Here is a 23,479-nt window from a genome sequence, read left to right on the forward strand (position 1 = left end):
AGGTTCCCCTCAATTTACAGCTACCGCCTGGGCTGGGCTGCCTTCCTCTGCAAAGTTCCCAGGGGCCCGGCCCTACCTCCTGGGCCTGGGAGCCTCACCCTTCGCAGATGAATCTCCTTAGGTTGCCCCTCCTCAGAGAATTTGCCCACAGGCCTGAAACCTTCGCTCCGCCCTAAGCCTGTCTCTGTGCAGCTCTTCCACCAAGAAGCCTCCTAGATCCTGGGACCCTGCTCTGCACCTAATTGCCTGGCTGTGTGGCCCCTCCTCTGAGCAGCCACCTGTGGCCCCGAACAATCGCTCTGAGTCCCAGAGACCCGCCACAGGCCTCTTCCTCCAGACAGCCGCCCAGTATTCCGGTGCATTCACTAGGAGTCCAAGAAACTCACTTCGTGCCTCCTCCTCCCACCAACCACCCGTAGCCCGGGGCAATCAATCACTCCGAGTCGAAGTGACCCTCCCCGTTCCTCCTCCTTCTCCAGATAACCCCCTGGGTGTTCAGGAGCAGTCCCTCTGAGTGGCTCTGAATCCACGTGACCCGCTGTACGGGTCCTCTGGGCAACGGCCCGGAGCTCTGGTGCGGCCACTCAAGACCAAGCGTCCCACCACGCTTCTCCTCCAGGCAGCCCCCCTGTGTTCAGGAGCTGTCACTTTAAGACCAAACAACTCACCACTCGCCTTCTCCTCTGAGCAGCCGCCTGGAGCGCTAATGCAGTCACTGCGAGTCCAAACGGCCCGCCGCGCTTCTCCACCTCCTCGTCCTACTCCTCCGGGCAGGCCCTGGGGTTCAGAAGTGGTCAGAGTCCAAACAGCTCGCCACGCAGCCCCTCCTCTGGCAACTGCCTGCAGCTCTGGTGTAATCACCCGAATCCAAGCGGCCGCGCTCCTCTTCCTCCTCCTCGTCCTCAGGGCAGGCCCCGGGGTTCAGAAGCGTCGTTCTGAGTCCAAACAGCTCGCCGCGCGGCTTCTCCTCTGGCAACCGCCTGTAGCTCTGGTGCAGTCTCTCCGAATCCAAGTGGCCACGCTCCTCTCCTCCTCCTCAGGGCAGGCCCCGGTGTCCTGAGTCCACACAGTTCTCCTCGCCACTCTTCCCCTGGGCAGCCGCCGGAGCCCCAGTGGTTGCTCCGAGTCCCAGCGCTGTGCTGAGCGGCGTCCTTTACGGCGCTCCCAGCTGTCCGAGTTCACTGCTCCAGCGGGGGGAGGGGCGTCTCGCCGGCAGCTCTACTTCACAAAGTTTCCTACGTTCCGGGACCACCGTCCCATCTGGGATGCCTCCCCAGGGGGTGAGAGTCACCCGGCTGCTTTGAGTTGGTCCCAAGCGTCTCAATATCTCCTCTTTTGAATCCTGAGTCCTGGAGCAACATGAAATGCAGCCACCCTCTAGGCCGCCATCTTGAAACCCCCGGGCTACTCCTTGTGATAGAAGCCAGAGCTGGTATGGCCCAATCCTGTCACACCCCCTGATTTTAAAAGAGTATTGTCTCTTGTGTGTTTATTGTTTAGATAAGTTTATGGGTAATTGATGGATTGTAGCCAACCTTGTCTTCTGGCAGTTAACCCTTTTCTCATCCACGCAGGACTTGGTAGAAACCTCCACACCAGGAAGGGATGAAAGTTTGCTTTCTCGCTTCAGGGACCATCGTTATTGGGAAAGGGTGAATTGGGAGAGGTTTAATGTTTGATCAATTTCCCCTCCTCCTCCGGGGTCACACTGTCCCTCTGTTTTTTCTTGGGGAGGTGTCTTCTAGGAATATTATTTCGCCTTCAGATGTGAGACACTGCACCTGGTCCCAGCTGACTCTTGATAAAGGGAAGCCCACAGAATGTACTTTAGGAAGAAGCAATCTGAGAAGGAAGGTCTGAGATGCAAGAAAAAAAAAATAAAGAAAGAACAAAGGAACTAAAAAATATATGGGCAAATCTGGGCAAACATTGGTGACATAAAATTTAAACATTATGAATTTATATAATTAGTAAAAGCTATTCAAGTACATCCAACTTACATAATACAGTGATTAAATTTATAAATAATGTTTTAATAAAGTTAAAATATATAGACTCAGAATATATGACAAAAATAGCATATTAAGTTGACATGTCCAAATACTTCATAAAAAAATCACATAAAAGTTGGGAGGTGACCAATGGAATTTTTTAGGCCTTTGTATCATGCAGAAGTAGGTAAAGATATGACTTAATTTCTGACATGGACAGTTTGTAAATTCACACTGTAATTCTGGGATAAGTTGTAAAAAAAATAAGATATACAACTGCCAAATTAGTAAAGGAGAAGATGGAGTGACAAGATGAATTCAAGTCTCCAAGTGAAGGCAAAAAGGAGAGAAAAAGAGACAGAATAAATAGGAGAACTAGAAATGTGAGATTTAAACTCATTCACTCCAGCTCAAACACAAAGATTGACAGACTTGACTGATGCTGTGTCAAGAAACCCATCTAAAATGTGAGGGTACTGAGGAAGGTTAAATACAAAAGGATAGGAAAAGGATAGGTCATATGATACCAAAAGAAAGTAAGTCCTGAATAGTTAGTATTGTTAGTATATAATAAATAATATAATAATAATAGTATATAATACAAAATAGGCTTCAGGTGAAAATCATTACTAGAGACAAATTGGTACTTACAAAATGAAGACTACTCTTTTTGCCAGAGAAGTACAACATTTGAGACTCTAAATGTAAATGTGCATGCATCTAATGATGTGACAGGTGCATAGAGCAAAAATTGCAATAACGACAAAGAAAAATAGAATCATAGTGATAAAGTTGCAAAAACTTTTTAATGAAAAATTTCAGAGCTGGGCTTGTGACTCAGTGGTAGAGTGCTTGCCTAGCACGTGTGAAGTCCTGGGTTTGATCCTCAGCACCACATAAAAAAATAAACAAATAAAATAAAGGCATTGTGTCCATCTATAACTAAAAATATTTTAAAACATTTCAAAAATTTATGAAAGTAGAGCTTCTTCATGCCCAACACTTAGCTTCAGTGGCTACTAACTCCTGGCAAATTTTCTTCCCTTTATTTTCTCACCCACTATTGGCCTTGTTTCTTCCACTTCCAAACTATTTTGAAACAAATCCAGACATCATGACTCTTCATCTGTGAATTTTTCAGTATGTATCTTACAAGACCAGGAATTTCTTTTTCTGTAGTCATGATAAAATTATAACGTGTCTCACAAGCAACTTTAACTATTTAAAATCATCAAATATTGTGTTCATGTTTCTCTGATAGGCCTATAGTTTTCTTTTTAGAATTAACCTGACTCTTTATATCCCTTTCCCTGTTTTTTTTGTTTTTAGTAACATTGTCATTAACATAGATATATTTCATTTATTAGTGTATTTGTATCTGTCTGCCCACTACATAATGCCTGGCAAAATAATTAGCTTTGGAACTTGATGACAAATCTTTTTATTTTGCTAAGTTGTTATGAAAAGTACAAGAATAATAGACACACAGGATGATGCCTGGTAATTCTCTCCCTCTCCCTCCTTACAGCAGACATGGATGCACAAATGTCTAAGAAAGTAATCCTTTAAATTCACATATTAAAAAAAGAAAGCCTGAAGACAGAAGGCAATGCTAATGCAAGCAGAATCTGAGGACCCACTTCCTCCTGTGGCCATGAAACCCACTGAAGAATTTCTCTACTTGTTTTAGAACTGCACTGAAAACCTTTCCTAAAGCCTGCCTTGGTTTGAAGATGAAAGTACACAGTCCCTTCTAGGAGTGATCCTTGTTCTGCCCAGAGCTGACATTACAAGGGGCACAATTGGAAGCTGTCTTCAGATTGTGTTTAGGGAGATTAAAAAGAGACCCAGTCTTACTTTAGGATGCTCATTTGGAATTATAATGTCAGCTTTACAAGTTCAGTACTTCAGGTACAGGTCTGGGTTTTCAGAGTTTGGTCACTGGCACCTATTCATGAATGTTACCTTTTCAAGACGCCCTCAGAGATACAGTTCAGGCATGCAGAGCTGTTTCTCTTGGAGATTCCATTCCGGGGAGGTCTCGAACTTGAGAGCAGTAGAGATTTTAAGCAGGTCTCTGTGGAAAATAGCGTATGGGGATGGCAATAGGAGGCAGTTGGAAGTCAGGTTGATTATATAAATTCGAGAGGTGTCCATAAAAGAGAGAACCATTTGAAGGTGGAGATGTCATCAACGGGATTTCTTAAGGTTCTTACCATTCCTGGTTCACAGTATTTTCCAGGCGCGAAGGTCGGTTTGCACAGAGCCAGAGCGACCTTAGGGATTAGTCGAGTGACCCCTCCTACCGACCGCCGGCAGTTTGGGAGTGTGAAGACCGACTTTCCAATGGAGGACCGAGCGAGGAGGGGGAGACGGGTGAGAGGGGACAGGCACAAGAGAAGACCAGCAGCTCCCCTCTCTTGCCTCTCCCTACTCTCACAGCCAGCGGCCTGGACGCAGCGACGCAGAGGGTCCCTCACCAGGGCGCGCAGCCTAGAGCTGGGCTCTGCGACTTTTGCAGGAGAGAGCATGGCTGGACGGCCAGCGCTGCTTCTAGTGCACTTGCTTCTTGGGGTCCTGCGCTCAGAGGCCGCCAAAATCCTGACTATATATATCTACATTGGGTGAGGGTTCGGCTGGAAAATTCAGAGACCGGTGCGTCCCGCCTACCCGCGTCTCCAAACTGCGTTTGATCAGAGGGTAAATGGGCTGATTTTCCAGCTGAGCTCGTATCCCAGCGGTGGAGGAGGACGAAGTTGTGAGGTGGACAGGGCCTTTACCGCTGACCTGGAAGAAGTAGTTTTGGAAAAGTTAGAAATAGCCTTTCCTCTATCTTCTGATTGGGGACTCAGTCCGGGTCGCGCCAGGGTGGGGCCAGAAGTTTGTGATCCAGCCCACAGCCAGAGACCCTGAGCTGCCTTTTCCAGGGCCGGAAGTTCCGAAGCTCACCCTAAACTTCTAGGGAATGGGGATGCACGATAATTCCAGTACAGCTATGGTGAGCATTTTCAGGTTTTCGGAGGCCAGGGTAAGGTGCTCCCGAGGCACCATCGCAGACTTGAAGTTGCACCCAGAGCCGACCTGAGGTAGGGACGGTGCTTCGTGACAATGAAGACAGTGGAGGGATTTCATCCAGAGGAAATCTGGAGAAATGAGTAGGGCTGAGGAGGACCCAGGTCAATCGGATCTTCTGGGTTCCCAATCCCTTTTACCCAAGCTGCTGGCAGTTTGGGAAGGTTCTTGGGACTGTTAATTCTGTATTTTGTGGCTTTAGTTTAATTTTCTTTACTTTTAACCTAAAGGGAGTATTAGCAGATGAAAGGTCATCACAGGATAGAGAGTCATTTCAGAACATATTAGGTACTTTTTTAGATCACTGAAAATCAGGACTCACAGAGTTGGGAGAACTATAGACCATCTAATTCAACTACAGATCATCTAATTTCTCAGGAAATCAGAGTGGGAAATAGGTCAGGGAAATGGTGTCTATTGCAAAAGTACACCAGCCTCTCTATCAGCTCTATCGGAAGAAAGTTACTCCTTGTTTCTTCCCCCAAGACCATCCTCTCCACCACTTCCACTCTCAAATCCTTTTGTGGGGATTTTCAAAAATCACTATAAAAACCTTCTAATTCCATCTCTACGCAACCATTTCTTTCTGAATGTTAGTAATAATAAAGCAGAATGTCTCCTAGCTGGGGATCAATCTTCTCTTACCTTAGGCTCCTAGGTTGTCTTAGGATCATTGATTTTTTTCCAACCCTCCCACCCCACATGCTCCACAGTTGTGCGGAATGTCTTAATTCTAAGTTGAACAATGTTCAGGCTGAAATTGAGAAATACATTTGAATCTCAAGAATTTTGACTCTAAGTGGTGTTTCTACATCCTTCTGATCTAATAACTTTTTTTTTTTTGTACTTAATCTTTGAGCTCCTGCATTTCTATGTACTACAATAGTGTACATTTCCAAAGAGAGGGATTTCAGAGATGGCTCTGATTGATTATTCATTAGGAAGCCCTCACTCTTATACATCTCACACTGCCAAAATGCCAAAATTTCCACCAGTAAAGGTATTTCTTTACATGATATTTCTATAAGACCCTGATTAAAATGCAGCATGTATTTTAGGATGTGAAATTCCCAAGATCTAAGCACACAGAAGTTCATCACAGTGAATAGAGACCATGGGTCACAAGAGGGAATCTTTTGTGGAGGATTATCATAGATCAAGGACTTGGGAAGCCAGGTTGGTGGATGGGCTGGGGGTTACCTACAGGGAGGTGGAGAAACTAAAGTTCATCTTCCTCTTTTCATTATTATTCTGTGTCCCTACCCTTCCTCTCCTGGATTTTTCATCTTACCAACTTTAGGTCCTCTGTACTCTTTATTTAAAAGGTTAAGTTGTACATTGTTCCTAGGTGGAAGCCATTACCTCCTGATGGACCTGGTTTCTCAGAATCTTCAAGATCATGGTCATAATGTCACCATGTTTCACCAGGAAGGAAATTCTTTGATGTCAGGTAGCTTTTCTCACTAATTCTTCTTGACTTCTATTCCAGGCAAAGTGTAAAATGCCTTTTGCATAAAAAAAAACTTGACAAAATGAATTTTAAAAATCTAATTGGATTGAAAAATAAAAAAGCATATGCATGTGTATGTGTGTGTAAATTGTTAGCTTTTTGGGCTTTGTCTCCTAGGACTTCACTCTCTACGTTCCCATATATTTTTTTGGAACTAACATGTTTTACTATTTCTACATGAAATTTCTCCAGAATTCTCAAATTATGTACATAATCCTGGAATAAGGTCCTCACTTCTTATTAACAAAGTATACATTAGAAGAGAAATATGTACAATATTTTAACAAATTCTTTAAGATCATATTTAAGCAATGACATCCAAGGAAATGGAATTCAGGCATCATGTAACATTTAGGAAGCTCTCTCTTTGTTTTTTGTTATTCTGAGGTCTTCGTTATGCACCGGGTGCTTCTAATGTGGTTTCCTTACTGAGTCATACATCTCCATGGGCCACACTGTCTCATTTTCTCCAGTCCTGGGCAAATTTAGGCATTTGTTCTACCACTGCAGCAAACAGAGCAGGGACACCACCAATCAGACTCTGCCTGTAATGCAGTGCCCCTTCATCTGGCAGGTGTAGACAAAATTTATCCTGAAATGTTTTCACAGTTCATGAACAGTATCTGGAATGTTTACATGAACCATCAAAGAAAACAAGTTCAAAATCAGATTTGAATACCTTCTAAGGTGGAGAAAAGCCGTGTAACACTGTTTCTGGAACACTTGGTACTTCCCGCTCTGTGTGCCCTGCATTGTTCTACTATTTCTTTATTCAGCTTCATTGGAGGAGGAAGAGGCTTCGGATCTCCACCCAAAATATAACCTACCTGGATTTCTGCTCCATCCCATGCAACCCTCTATATATTACATATTATTTTGATAAATGCTACTTTATAATATGGCTTAAAATCAGTTGAACAGAAACATTCAGCCATATTTAACACTTTCTACATGTAAGGCTCACCCTTCTTATTGTTTGTCATAGGTCACTTTTTCTTTTTATGATATCTGAAATTTAAAAACACTTTCTCAAGGAGCCCCTTATTTATGCAGCAAAGATAGGAATCTATCATTGAAATAATCATGTATTTCTTAAAATTGGGGGCTGCCCACAAGTTAGGGTATAGTGATGCCAGAAGTTCTTGATTGAATCTTCAAATTTAAAGAATTTTAGGTAAAATGAAGCTCAAGTCTTCTCTGTTGACAGATTTGGAAGTACAAGCTCAAGGAACATTAAAGATTTGCTAAAGGTCACATGACAGGTTAACAACAGATTTCGGTGCTCTGGTTTGCTCAATAAGGAAATGTTGCTCAAATTTTAATTTTTAACCATTTGACTCACTTCTTGGTTTATACCCAAAGGACTTAAAATCAACATACTACAGTGACAATGTAAGGCCCCCAAAAAGGAAACCCCAACTCTGTCCCATGGATCGATGGCAACCCCAATCAACCGCAGGAGGCGTCACTTGATGCAAACTGCAAGAGATGTTTATTCCAGCGCGCTGGGACCCAACTCACGACTCATGCTGGAGTCCAGGAGTCGAGTCCCGAGCAAAAAATCTTGTAAGTTTATAAAGGCAGAGACCACACATCGGGAGGGGTCGCACATGAAAGGGAAAAGGGGAACAAAGCTGCCGGGAAATTTCAAAAGGGGTCTGGGTTAGCTGATAACATACAACATGTTTCACAATGTTTTACAACAGAGTGTAGATTCTGGTGTCTTAACTGTCTGAGCACTATCTTGCTCCAATTACTCTTTTACTCTCTGTTTGGGGCTGTTTCCTGGAACAGCTTTAAGGGCTTTGTTCCCGTCACTGGGAGGGAGACCTTAGGGAGTTGAGATAAAACAGACAGCTTAAAAAAATGTCCATTCTTTCAACACAGCCACATCAATGTTTATAGTAGCTCAATTTACCATAGCTAAACTATGGAACCAATTTAGATGCCCTTCAACAGATGAATGGATACAGAAAATGTGATGTGTGTGTGTGTGTATGTGTGTGTGTGTGTGTGTGTGTGTGTATAATATTACTGGGCTTTAGAGAAGAATGAAATTATGGCATTTGCTGATAAATGGATGAAGTTGGAGATTATCATGCTAAGTGAAATAAGCCAAACCCCAAAATCCAAAGGCTGAATGTTTTCTCTGATATGCGGGTGCTAATTCACAATGGGGGTGGAATGGGGAATAATAGAGGTATTTTAGATTAGGTACAGGGGAGTGAAGGGAGGGGAGGGGAAGGATAGTAGGGTGAAACAGAAATTATTACCTCATGTACATATATGACTGCATGACTGATGTGATCCTAATATATATACAATCAAAAAATGAGAAATTATATTCCATGTACTACTCCTCCGACCAGTAGCTGAATCACAATCAGGTTATAGGTAGTAGCTGGAAGAATATTGAGCCTGATAGAGAAGGCCTCAACTGCCTTGAAAAGGCTGTTACTAGAAATGCAGATGCTAAGCATTTTCCTAGTGAGGACTCCACAGAAGAAAGTAGGAGCATGGCAGAGAAAATCTACATTGTCTTGGAGACTATGTACATAATCACAGCCAGACTTTTGGTAAAAATATAGATGTTAAGATATCTCTTGCTGTGTACAGCAAAATATAAGAGGAAATAATCACAGCAAATAACTATTAGTCAAAAAGGAACTAAGACTTCATGATTTGAGAAATTTTCAGCTGGTAGGACTGCAAACAATTCTAAAATTAAATGATTTAATGTTAGAAAAAGAATGAATCAATGTTGTGGTTGGCAGCCTTTTACTGTTACTTCGGAAGGATTAAAAAGAGTTCCAGTCATAGAGGAGGCTCATTAAAGACATTAGTGTGAAGCAAATTCACTGTGCATGGATTACCAACTTGTCAATGGTAAAGCAAAACACATTTATACTCCACCAATTACCTGAAGTAGATTCATTATTTATAGATGGTGTTTTAGTTTTTTCACTGCTGTGACATTAAGGTCCAAACACAACAATTGTAGAGGAGGAAAACTTTATTTGAGGGGGCTCACAGTTTCAGAGGTCTTGGTCCTAATCCATAGAAGACCAGCTCTATTCTGGGCTGGAGGTGAGGCTGAATATCATGTCAGGAAAGGGTGGGAGAGGGAAGCAGCTCATATCATGGTGATCAAGAAGCTGAGAGAGAGAGACTCCACTCTCCAGATACAAAATATATACTCAAAGCCATGGCCCAATTCCAATCTTCTCCAGCCACTCCCCACCACTTCAGTTACCACTCAGTTAATTCCTATCAGGGGATTAAATCACGGATTGGGTTAAGACTCTTCCAACCCCATCATTCTCCTCTGAACCTTCTTGCATTGTCTCACATGTGAGATTTTGGGGGACACCTCACATCCATACCATAACAGGAACTATAGATGAAAGCCCATTGAGATATAGGCATTGAACAGAACATACAAGCTGATATGGTTTAGTTATTAGTTGTCTCGAAAAAGCTCATATGTGAGACAGTGCAAGAAATTGCAGAGGTGAAATGATTGGGTTATGAGAGCCTTAACCCAATCAGTGAATTAATCCCCTGTTGGGGATGAACTGAATGGTAACTGAAGGCAGGTGGGGTGTGGCTGGAGGAGGTGGGCACTGGGAGGTGTGCCTTTGGGGTATATATTATGTATCTGGTGAGTGAAGTCTCTCTCTGCTTCCTGATCATCATTTGAACCACTTCCCTCTGCCACACTCTTCGGCCATAATGCTCTGCCTCACCTGAGCCCCAAGGAATAGAGTTGGCCTTCTAGGGACTGAGACCTTCGAAACTCTGAGCCCGCAAATAAACTTTTCCTCCCGTAAAATTGCTTTTGTCAGGTCTTTTGGTCACAGCAGTGAAGAAGTTGACTAAAACACTAGCCAAATGTATGATCCAAAATAATTGTCCACAGGTATTTGGATGGAGTCCATAATTTCTGTAAGATTTGGTATGGGGCCTTAATGTATGGAAGCATGCATTAATCTACTAGTAATCCTGACATTAAATTTGGTTCAGATGTTGTGTTGAAGGCAAACATGTATGAAGAGGGCACGAAAAGTTTGTTGGTCTTACAATGATACCTTTTAAAAAAAGCAGGACAGTCTCCTAAGCAAATCTGAAAAACAGCCTAAGAAACCAAAGAGGGATGACAGGTTTGAGATTCTACTGTGGGGATGGGTTGAGAAGGGTAAAGGTTCTCCTTCGTTGACCTGGTGCTCTGGTTTGTGTTCCACAAAGGCCCATGTGTTAAAGCCTTGGTCACCAGCCTGTGGCACCATTGGGCAGTGGTGGAAACTTTAAGAGATGGGGCCCAGTGGAAGGAAGTTAGGTTTCTGGCTGTGTGCCCTTGAAGGGGGCATTGGGACCCTGGCCTCTGCTCTTCCACTCTTTGCCTCTGGGCCACCATGAAGTGAGCAGCTTCCTCTACCACATGCCCCAGTACTTACCACAGATCCCACCCCCCCCCCCAAAAAAAAAAAAAAAAAAAAAAAAACCTGAACTAACCAATCATGGACTGAAACCTTGAGCAGAAATAAAACTTTCCTACTTATAAGTTGATTCTCTCAGGTATTTGGTGACCGTGATAGAAAGTTAACTAGCACATCTTGTTTGCATGGTTTGAAAGTCCTACCAGGATCAGAGGAGGGAGGGAGTGTATGGGTTTTCTCAACAGTTTGCGCACATGAGGTAAGAAGGGAGGAAGGGGAGATGGAGCTCGAGACCTGTCGAGAGTCAAACATATGAAGAAGGAAATGAGAGGGAGGGCAGGTATGAAAAATGGTGGAATGAGACAGACATCATTACCCATGTACATATATGATTACACGAATGGTATGAATCTACATTGTGCACAACCATAGAAACAAAATGATGTACCCCATTTGTGTACAATGAATCAAAATGCAGTCTGTAAAAAAAAACAAAAACGGAGTCAGACATGGATGAATAAATGAATTGATGCATTTGGGTGCATAACTAACCTAACAGATGGTTGAACAATTATGAACATTTAATTTAATATGAAATAACATTAGAACTACCTCATGAAACAGATTAATTCTTTCTAGCTTATATCATATGGCTTTTGATAGTTACAATTTTTCTGGACCCCTATTTGCAGATCTAAATGTAATAAATAATAGCAGTTAACATTAAAAAAACTGAGTCGGAGTTTGACACGTGGATAATGGGGAAGAGACCATGATGGTAGGTAGGGATAGAAGGGACTAATATTTTAATTAAGCTTTAGTACATTTTGAATGAACAAAAATTATTTGCATGTATCGTTTTACACAGTGAAAATGTTTTTCCAAAATAGAGAGAGTAGAAGCTTTGGAAACAGAAACCTGTATTTAAATAAAAACTCAGACTACTTCCTACGTATGCAACCTTGAAAGATCATCTTAAACTAAATTAGCTTGTGCTTTTCTACCTGTAAAATGTGGAAAATAGTTGTACCTTTAAATGAAAGCTTTAAATAGAAGCTTCCATAGCTTTGAATGGAAAAAACAATTCTGAACCATTTTAAGGGTCTCAACAAATTTTATCCTATAAGATTAAAAGAATGAGAAATCAGCAAAAGAAGATTAAAAAGATTAAAAAATACTTCAAAAAGCACTCAAATAGATATAAAATCATTGGAAATATAAAATCAAACATTTTCATATTTTATGCTATGTTACCATGTTATATGGCATATTTAATCTTTTTAAACTCACCAATGTATTCTTAGGTTTTAAAGAAGAGGAAAAATCATACCAAGTCATCAATTGGCTTCCACCCAAAGATCATCAAAAAGGATTTAACAGGTGTTTTGATTCTTTTGTGGAAGAAGCTTTGGATGGCAGGTAATTTGTTTTTATTCAGTGAACTTAAGAATCACAATTTTAGACACACGAATGAATGAGTGGATACTTGGAGTGAGGATAAGAGGAAGGGATGGATGGATGGATGGATGCATGGGTGCTTGGAGAGATAGATGATGAGTGGTGGTGTACTTGAGCACTATACGCCAAATCATCCAGCAGAGTCGTTGGAAATTCTTGCTTATTCTATATTGCCTTTATACTATATTCATAAGTGTATTTCTGTGGAAAACTGTGGTTGCTCCTTCAGGGATGGATGTCTCTGCAGTGCTTCACCTACAGTCTTTTTCTATAATTTCCCCAAAGAGGTGCACACCTATAATCCCAGTGGCTTGGGAGGCTGAGGCAGGAAGATCACAAGTTCAAAATCAGCATCAGCCATTTAGTGAACTCTTAAGCAACTTAGCAAGACCCTGACTCAAAATGAAAAATTTTAAAAAAGTGGGGGCTGGGGATGTCGCTCAGTAGTTAAATGTTCTGGGATTCAATCTTGGTTACCCAAAAAAGGGGGGGGGATGGAATAGGACCCTCAAATTCTCACTGTGGAAGGGGAATCCACCACCCCCACTTGTTTTTCACCCCATCTTCTTATATGTGTTTATAAATGGAGGGAAGACTTAGGAACCTTGATTTTGTGGAAGTTGAATGTTTGGCCATTAAAGTCTTTTTAGAAAAGCAATCAATCTGGAACAAAACGAGACATGCAGGTGACTCCTTTAGCTTCATCCTGAATGGAAAGGAACACGTAGTGCCTTAACCTTGGGCCTAAAGAGGAAAGACACGAATCCATGACTGTTTCATGTAATTACAGTGGCTTCACTTGCTCTTCTTGCCTTGACGATTCTACTCAGTAGACACAGTAGCACTCAGCTCTGACTTTTCATAAAGCCTCTTGCTCCCCAAGGTGGAAGATTGTGTTCCTTTGTTTGTCTGATCTGGCCTACTCTTTGGCCTCTTAGACTATGTTGTCTTGAATCCTCAGCTATGCATGCGAAGTGTACAACTTTTTTCTTCTTTCCCAGCTTAAAATTCTTCAGGAAAGATACAGGTAACACAGTATTCTTGAAATTTTTGGATTTATTAACTTAAAATATGGTTAATGTATTATATTTTAGAAATTTTTACTGCGTTACTAAAATTATTCCAATCATTTGGTGACTATTCCTTTGCTATGCCAAAGCTTTAAGAAACACACGGCAGAGGAAGATTTCAGCCAGTCACTTCCATTGTGTGATTGGAAGTTGATCCTAAAGCCCAGGCAGAGGTCTGCCCCTCAGTTCTGGGCCTCAGGACTTCTTTAATTGGAGAGCAATGGTACAGTGGTATTCAAGTGTGTCGGGGACTGGTCCTCTTCATCCTCCATGCTGCCAGCAGGCCCCTCTGTCTAGAGCCCTCATGCCTACTACCTCTGGTCTGGGCATCTCATCTGTTACCCCAGCATGCTGTTAATAGAGGATCATTTTCTGAGTCATCAATGATGGAAGACAATTGCAAGAAGAATGTCCCTGGAATAACTGAAGGAGCAGTCTTAGTTAAGTCTTGTGAAGCTTTGGTACTATCCTCTCTAGATACCCTAGGCTGCATTGAAGTGGAAAAGCTAGTACTGTGCTTCAAAATCAGGGTTTCTTTTTTTTCTCCCATTATTTAATTCCTAGACATAGAAAGGTGGAATTTTCATTTTTTAGCTGAAATTATGGGTTCTAATATAATCAATGAGTCCCTTGGTTGAAGTGATCTTTTATATGCAAGGACACAGTGCTTAAAAAAGTAATCTATACCCGGATATGGTGGTATGACTGTAATTCCAGCTACTTAGGAGGCTGAAGTGGGAAGACCACAAACTCCAGGTCAGCTTGGGCAACTTAGTGAGATCCTACCTAAAAAAAAAAAAAAGAAAAGAAAAAAAAAAACATAGAAAAAAGAAAGAAAGAAAGAAGGAAAGGGAATTGGGGATATAGCTTGGTGGGAGAAAGACTGGGTTTAGTTCCCAGTATGAAAAAAGAGAAACCTAAATTGTCAATATTGATAGATTCTATTATCAACTTACTTACACATTGTGAGTGGGTAAATAAGAAAATCACTCATAAAAATCAGTATGTAAATGATCAGAGCGGGGGTTTTCAAGATGGCGGCCTAGAGGGTGGCTGCATTTCATGTTGCTCCAGGACTCAGGATTCAAAAGAGGAGATATTGAGATGCTTGGGACCAACTCAAAGCAGTCGGGTGACTCTCTCCCCCTGGGGGGGCATCCCGGATGGGACGGGGGTCCCGGAACGCAGGAAACTTTGTGAAGTAGAACTGCCGGCGAGACGCCCCTCCCCCCGCTGGAGCAGTGAACTCGGATAGCTGGGAGCGCCGTAAAGGAGGCCGCTCGGCACAGCGCTGGGACTCGGAGCAGCCACTGGGGCTCCGGCGGCTGCCCAGGGGAAGAGTGGCGAGGAGAACTGTGTGGACTCAGGACACCGGGGCCTGCCCTGAGGAGGAGGAGAGGAGCGTGGCCACTTGGATTCGGAGAGACTGCACCAGAGCTACAGGCGGTTGCCAGAGGAGAAGCTGCGCGGCGAGCTGTTTGGAATCAGAACGACGCTTCTGAACACCGGGGCCTGCCCTGAGGACGAGGAGGAAGAGGAGCGGCCACTTGGATTCGGGTGACTACACCAGAGCTACAGGCGGTTGCCAGAGAAGGGGCTGCGTGGCGAGCTGTTTGGACTCTGACCACTTCTGAACCCCGGGGCCTGCCCGGAGGAGTAGGAGAAGGAGGAGGAGGAGCGCGGCGGGTCCTTTGGACTCGCAGTGACTGCATTAGCGCTCCAGGCGGCTGCTCAGAGGAGAAGGCGAGTGGTGAGTTGTTTGGTCTTAAAGTGACAGCTCCTGAACACGGGGGGCTGCCTGGAGGAGAAGCGTGGTGGGACGCTTGGTCTTGAGTGGCCGCACCTGAGCTCCGGGCGGTGCCCAGAGGACCCGTGCAGTGGGTCACGTGGATTCAGAGCCACTCAGAGGGACTGCTCCTGAACACCCGGGGGGTTATCTGGAGAAGGAGGAGGAACGGGGAGGGTCACTTCGACTCGGAGTGATTGATTGCCCCGGGCTACGGGTGGTTGGTGGGAGGAGGAGGCACGAAGTGAGTTTCTTGGACTCCTAGTGACTGCACCGGCATACTGGGCGGCTGTCTGGAGGAAGAGGCCTGTGGCGGGTCTCTGGGACTCAGAGCGATTGTTCGGGGCCACAGATGGCTGCTCAGAGGAGGGGCCACGCAGCCAGGCGATTAGGTGCAGAGCAGAGTCCCAGGATCTAGGAGGCTTCTGGGTGGAAGAGCCGCACAGAGACAGGCTTAGGGCGGAGCGAAGGTTCCAGGCCTGTGGGCAAATTCTCTGAGGAGGGGCAGCCTAAGGAGATTCATCTGCGAAGGGTGAGGCTCCCAGGCCCAGGAGGTAGGGCCGGGCCCCTGGAAACTTTGCAGAGGAAGGCAGCCCAGCCCAGGCAGTAGCTGTAAATTGAGGGGAACCTCTAGGAGGGAACTGACCAGCGAGACCTCCCCACCGGGTGAGTCTTCCCTGCCTGGTGAGGTTTCCCCACAAGGACGGTAAAACCAGAGACACAGGCCCAAACAGGCCTTGCCTCAGCCCACAGCCTAGGTCCCCTTTGGATGACCATTGGTCAACAAGTGGAGGCACCTCTGCCCACTAGCAGGGAATATACCCCACCTGAAGGCCACCACTCCTAGAGAGGCAGCTTCCTTGTGGAGCACTGCATTATCAACTTCCTCCAAGACTTCAGCCTACTGAAGGCTAAGAGGGGATATATATAGAAATCTTCAGGGACATTGTAAATCAACAGAGGAAATCTGCAATATCTCAGCGGTCCACTGATACCTGAACAATATGAGAAAACAAGGAAAGAAAATGATGCAAACAAATCTAGATGTTACATCAATAAAACCCAATGACAGCATGGCAGAAGAAATGACAGAAAAGGAGTTCAGAATGTAAATGATCAGAGCATCACCAGAATCGATCAAGGAGTCGTAGACCCTGAGCTCTGCTACCGTCAGTGATGCTCCCAGAGTGGAATCATGAACTGATGGTGGGTCAGGGGAGGAAAAGGAAAGGACAGAAGGTATTTCTGGAAAACCAGTGAATGTATGTGGGCTACTGCTAGAAAAACTACTGCTCACCCGGGAAATTTTCTTTGTATCTGGAAATTCCTTAATATATTACACATAACTCTCATGAGTATTTATCATTCATTTTTTTTCTTATAGAGGAAGTTTTAAAAACTTAAAATTAATTGAACAACTGGGGTTTCAGTGCAATCATTTGTTTAGCAGAAAGGATATCATGGATTCCTTAAAGAATGAGAAGTTTGACATGGTGGTAGTTGAACTTTTTGACTATTGTCCTTTCCTGATTTCTGAGAAGCTTGGGAAACCATATGTGCCCATTCTTCCTTCCTCATTTGGTACTTGGGACATTGGGCTCCCACGCCCTGTGTCTTATGTTCCAGTATTCCATTCTTTGCTGACTGTCCACATGAACTTCTGGGACAGAGTGAAGAATTTTCTGATGTTCTTTGATTTCTTCATGAAGCAACGGAAAATAGAGTCTATGGTTTGACAATCCCATCAAGAAGTGTTTTCCAGAAGGATCTAGACCTGTTTTTACCCATCTTCTACAGAAAGCAGAAGTGTGGTTTATTAATGAGGACTTTGCCTTTGATTTTGCTCTGCCCCTGCTTCCCAATACAATTTATGTTGGAGGCTTACTGGACAAACCTACTAAGCCAATACCATAATTAAGTAAAATCTTAGCTCTGTTTGGATTTCCCACATAGGCCTTCAATGCACAATTAGAGATTAGGGTGACTTTTAAAGGAAGTTCTCATTTTCAGGGTTGTGGAAATACAGTATTAGAACTTGTGAACCCTAAGATTGAGGGTCTTCTTATATAGAAGGCTATAAGCTCTTTTCTTTTGTCTTTCAGGTCCTAGCTTTGGTGGGATAAGCCCTTTACTTGACGTTGATGTTTTCATTTGCTTTTGCTTTTGCTTTTTGAGACAGTCTTATTGTGTTGCCCAGGCTGACCTGTAGCTCCTGGGTTCAAGTGATCCACTTGCCTCAGCCTCTTTAGTACCTGTGACTACAGACATGTGCCACCATGGCCAGTTCTTTATTTGCATTTTGTATGATATTGTACGGTAAATATGCAATGAATACCTATTACATGCAACAATGGCTAAGGAAATGAGTTACTCACAATGAAACAGTCAGCACTGTGAGACGGGATGGGACTGTGTGGGATAGATAGCAAGAACTGAAGCTGTTATCTCCAGTGACCCCTCTCTGTGGAGTCCTGGCTCCTGGTTCCACCTAGACCGTCTGATTTGAGTTGTCTGGGATAGGCCCCAAAACTGTATGCTGTAAAAGCTGCCTAGGTGGTTTGAATACATAGCCTGGACTCAGAACCACTCTCACTGAAGTTTTGAAAGGAGGAAGAGCTAAGATCAGTTGGCTCCCTGTTGCCTATCAGCACTGACTTACTATTTTACAGGCATTATCTTGTATAGTCTCTTGCCACCTATAGGGAGGTCTGATTATCTCCAATTTTATAAAGGAGGCAGGATGCTCAGGTGGTGTGGGTGACTTTCCTGCTGCCATTTGACTCGAGAAAGGGAGAGACTGGATTTGTTCTGTATATTCCAGGCACCAAAGCGTCTACCCTTTCTCCAGTGACCTTGCTTTGAGTGAGCAGGAGGAGTTGGGGAAAGATCCTTGGGCTGGACAGGATCCTTGGGCATTGGTGACAGGAGCTTTTAGAAATGAACCCGGGAGGGAAGTTTCCCCCAGGTGAGGAGAACAGGGGCCTAATGTGTATATGTGGAGGTAAGATGACTGTGAAGCTGGCTTCTCTGGGTGACTCTGGCTAGGAGTAGAGTAATGCAAGATTCATTTGCACAAATAAAACCAGGTGAGATGACCAGAGGCCTTATCTGACAGGAGGCTAGGTCAAGGTGTGACCGTACAATACATGGAGGAAAGTTTTATGAAGACAAGAATGGGAGTAAGTGCTGTACCGGCTAGGAGATACCAGATGCCTTTTTAAAAGTGTTTTCTTCTCTGCATTTTGCAGTTTCAACATAATGGTTGTGTGTTGTTTTTGCAATGTATTTCTGACAAGGCCTGTGGAGTGGTAAATCAGACAGTGGTATCCATTGGAGCTGAGCAACCTAATTGGATGTGGGACTGGTGTGGGCAGGGGGAGCCACAAAAGTACAGAGAAGGTCAGGGTCCAGAGAAATAACTGAAAGTGAGAATTAATTGACCAAATGCTATTCAAGTCATTTGTTAAGACAGATCACAACCTTTCAAAAGAACTACCCGGGAGGCTTGAAAAATTTTGCTCCCTAGACCTGATGCTGGGACTAGGCATAGCTGCTTTTAAAAATCTTCCAGTATGGTTACGATCTGCAATCATGTGGGTGAACCACTGAGGTAGGGGATAAAGTGCAAAAATCAGTGACTGGAAATACCATGGAATACTGGAGCAAAATATGCTTTATGACACTACTTTGCCTCTGTTTCTTCTTTAAACACAGACATTCTGCAAACTTCTCCTTTTTAGCCCCCAGAAGTCCCTGCTCCTTCTGTCAGACTCTGACCTACCACTGCCATTTGGTACCACCTCTAGTAGGCTTGCAAAGCTCCTATATGGCATGGTGCCCTGGACCCAGAATGAGTCCCATCCCTGACACTGGGGTCAGGATTCCAAAGTAGAAAGACGTTCCCACCAACACAATGTACATGAGTATAGAGCAGAGGATGCTGAAGAGGTACCAGGAACTGTGGAAAGAGTTTCAGGACAGTGACCACAAGGCACTGGCAGAAGAGTATGTCTAGTAAGTAGGCTGGCCTTCATTCATGGTCACCTTGGCTTTCACAAACAGCTTTGTCACCTCCTTACCTCCTTTGTTCTCTTTCTCCAGGACTTGGAGAACTTCATCACTAAGTTTGGGGATGCTGGTTTTGTCCTTGTGACCCTGGGCTCCATGGTAAGCAAGTATCAGACGCAGGAAGACCTTATGGAGATGAACCGGGCATTTGACCACCTCCCACAGGGAGTGATATGAAAGTGTGAATATTTTCTTTGGCCCAAAGACATCAAATTAGCTTCGAATGTGAAAATTGTGGACTGGCTTCCTCAGAATGACCTCCTGGGTAAGGGCTTTTCATGTCTGCTCCTCTCTTTCCATTAACAAGTCTTTGGGGCTTGTTAGGATTCTGACCTAACAGCATAAGAAGGAGCAGAAGAAGCATAAGAAGGAGCCAGTGATAGGTAAAGATAAGGCCCAGACAGCAGGAGAAAGTCACAGCCAGCTGGAGTTCCAAGTAGGTGAGATGCCAAAACAGCTATGTTCCTAACTATTGAAGGCCTGATTCTCTGTAGCCAGAAGCCATACTCCAGGTAAATACCTTTCACCCTACTGCACTTGGTCTTGAACAAGGTCACCCAAACAAAGCCCAGAACAGCCTGTCAACTCTGAGAATGTATACCAGGGTTGGTGGGGGACATTGTCATTTTCTTCAGTGACTTCATGAGCACCAGTTTAGCATGTGCCCTTACATAAACACTCACACAGACACTTAAAATCTAGAACAGGTCACAACTTGATGCCTATGATGTCTTTAGAAAGTATCAGAATACCTGTGTACCAAGCTTAGCAACCTCTCAACTGGTTATCTGACTGATTGAGTTACCTGGTCCAGAGAGCTCCCTCAACTGCCAACAGGTTTTCTATGTGCCCAATGGTGCTTCTCATGGACATCTCCTTGCCACTGCCACTGACCAGAACAAAGATTCAGTCTATGGCTCAAAATGGGCTGAGTAATTTAAGAAATAGATTCCTGGACCCACTTGGGTAAATGCTTTTATTCAATTCTGGGAAGGGGCAGAGGGGGCACATGATTCTCATTTCAAAGAAGAGACAAAGAGATTCTGATACCATGGCAGCAACATAGGCTGAGATGAGATGCTATTCTTCATTTTCAACAATCATTTTAGTTAGATTTAAATAATGCTGGATGGAAAGACAGGAACTAGAGATATTGAGATAAAGGGTTCAGTCTCTGCTTTCAACAGGCTTCTTATATAATTGAGGATACAATATTACTAGGGAAAGTTTTTTGAGTGACACATGAGTTGTGGATGTCAATAAATGAGACAGGTATTAAAAGAAGAGGGAAATTAGTTGGCAGTAGATAGATGAGCTCAGGACAGACAGATGTGGGAGAGACAGACACACAGGGAGAGAACAGAGATGAGAAAAGCACAGGCAGGACAGAGAGAAGGGATGGTTGGCTGACATGGATGGAAATATGTGCCTTGCTTAGCATTCTACAGAATTCCAGGGGTTCTGAATCTTAGCTGAGTTCTGGCTAAAAAGCTTCCATGCAGTGACAAAGCTTGGAATCCTATATCTTGGAACATGTACATCATGCTTGGATGTACTTCAAGCAAAGTCATCATTTGCAAGGCTCCATCATGCCTGCAGATCTCCTTGTTATTTTCTTGTGGTCTTTCTGGGCATGCTGGTGTTTTGAAACTTCATCCTGGCATGTTTCATCTTCCTTCTTATTTGCAAGAGTTCACCCTAGTATCTATTTTTGTCACACATGGCTGACTGAACAGCATAATGGAGACCATTCAGCACAGAGTGCCCACAGTAGGAATTCCTCTCTTTGGATACCAGCCCGAAAACATGGTCCAGCTAGAGGCCAAAAAGTTTGGTGTCTCCCTCCTGTTAAAGAAGCTCAAGACAGCCACTGGCTCTGAAGATGAATCAAGTCATAGGAGACAAGAGGTGTGCATCTCTCTGGGGTGGAGGTCACTTAGGCCAAATGCAGACCTAACGTTGAGGGCACTCTGAGTGTCCATTTTTCGATGAAGATGAACTTTCCAGGGCGTGGATAATATGTGTGTGATGTCAACAGCTGACCTGTGTTCTTTGTGACCAAGTTTAGGGCAATTTAAGTGAGATGTTAAGAATATGTTTCTACTTTATGACTCAGAGGAACCCAAAGTGCATACATAGTGTCCTCTTAAAAGCACTTAACGCTTGGGGTCCTTATAGTAGAATTTCATCCAAGGCAGAGGGCTGCCTTTCTATTCTACCGAGAACCAGACTCCCCTCCTTGACCTTCTGTGCTGCTTGGTAACACCCTTGCCTTCCATTCAGGGAGTGGCTCCTTCATGACATTCAAGCCTCATCTCCACTGTCACCTTCCTAGAGAATTCTTCTCTGATGGTCCCAGTAACCTCCTCTCCTGCCCACCCACTTATATTATTTCCTTCTTAACACTTCTTAGGGGCTGCAGTTACTCCACTTGTTCACTTTTTTACTGATTTTTTTGGTCCCCCGCCCACACTGGAGATTAGAGAGCAAGTGTCTCTTGTTTTCAACATTCTCAGTTAGTTCCCAGCACAGAGCCTGCCACAAATAAGTAATTTCAGTTAATTGAGTCAATAAAAGGAGCCAAGGGACCTCCAAGTAAATCACTGCTCATCTGCCACAGTGACCTCATGGAAAGAGAAAGAAAACATGTTCATTCTTATAACTAAGAGAACTGAATGACTTACTAGAGTTTCAAGTGTGTGATCCTGAATCAGCCTGCAAGTTTCTCATGACCTGCATGCAGCAGAATGAAAACAGTTCTTGTTGGATGTCTGGTAAGAACCACACAGCCCCAGGGTCTTAGACCTGGAAAGGTCATTAAACTCCAGCAAAACTGTGTGTATTTGCAATTTCTTGTGTTGTGGATGTTCATTTTCTGAGTAATGGGTTTGTATCTTTCATTAGATTTTTAGAGAACTAATTCCCAAGTGGTCATTTCCATTGGCCCCTTTGAAAGACACATTCTGGACTGAGACGGACCCTAAATATGCACTGTCTAGGACAGTCACATAATTTATAACTGGGGAAAAATGAAAACATGAGGACTTTTGTTGTAAAGTTTAAGGATTTTGAGATGGTGTCAGCAGGGAACTAAATCAAGCACAGGCTGCTACTAAGCATGTTGTGTAAATATGAAGGTCACACCTGAGAAGCCTGGTCACCAGGATGCTCCCATGGTGCAGGAAAGTAGAGACCTTGTCCTGGGCCTGGCATTCCCAGGAGTGACTGTTGTCAGCTAGTCTAGAGATGGACACCAAAGTAAGTGATACATGTATCACGATATGTATACAATATTATATACATATAATTGTGTCATATAATTGTGTGGTATATCTTAGGTCTCCTTGAAGAGGTAATTAATTTCTACAGACTTAGTCACTTTTTAAAAAATATATTTTAGCATTTTAAGGATTAATTACTGATCTTTGTGTGTGGTTGTTTTTATTGAACTTTTCCAGGGGACCCGGGTAGATAGGGACAAGACCAGGCCAACATTTTGTTTTGGAAACCCATATATGGGCATAGAGTAGACTGGTGTGTATGTGTGTGTGTGTGTGTGTGTGTGTGTGTGTGTGTGTGTGTGTGTGTGAAAGAGAGAGAGAGAGAGAGAGAGAGAGAGAGAGAGAGAGGGAGAGAGAGAGAGAGGTCTCTAAGTCTTACAAGACCCCATCAACAATTTCTCCTCTCTGTCTCTGCTCACACATTCAAGTCACACATTCAAGACTGCAGTGGTGGCTGCCAGGGTCGTCAGGTGCTCCCACCTCTGACCTCTACTCAGCGGCTGGTCAGCTGGACTGACCACATCCTCCAGACAGGATGCAGTGCACCTCAAACCCTATGCCCTCCGGCAGCCGTGGTATGAGCAGTACCTGCTGGATGTCATCTCGTTCCTGCTGGGGCTCATTCTGGGCACGTGGCTTTGTGGGAAGCTGCTGGGTATGGCAGCCAGGTGGCTGAGTAGGACCAAGAAGCTGAAGAAGACGTGATGCCAAGGGTGGGCTTGGGTTGGGGCCGGTGGGGAACCTCAGGTTCTTTGAAGCTTTCCCCACTCAGCACAGGCCTCCCCTCCACCTGCCCATGGTCCTGAA

The 23,479-nt window shown here is 43.9% G+C and overlaps 1 pseudogene across 1 annotated transcript; it reads left to right on the forward strand.

The window, feature by feature from the left end:
• Positions 1-4,520: 4,520 nt before the first annotated feature.
• Positions 4,521-23,377, forward strand: LOC306664364 (UDP-glucuronosyltransferase 3A2-like; annotated as a pseudogene). The gene is made up of 7 exons: positions 4,521-4,615; positions 6,412-6,513; positions 12,314-12,428; positions 16,714-17,228; positions 19,425-19,656; positions 21,084-21,299; positions 23,121-23,377. The product of its transcript is annotated as a UDP-glucuronosyltransferase 3A2-like (transcript).
• Positions 23,378-23,479: the final 102 nt, after the last annotated feature.

The sequence above is a fragment of the Sciurus vulgaris genome (assembly GCF_902686455.1).
Source record: "Sciurus vulgaris genome assembly, chromosome: 6".
Taxonomy (NCBI): domain Eukaryota; kingdom Metazoa; phylum Chordata; class Mammalia; order Rodentia; family Sciuridae; genus Sciurus; species Sciurus vulgaris.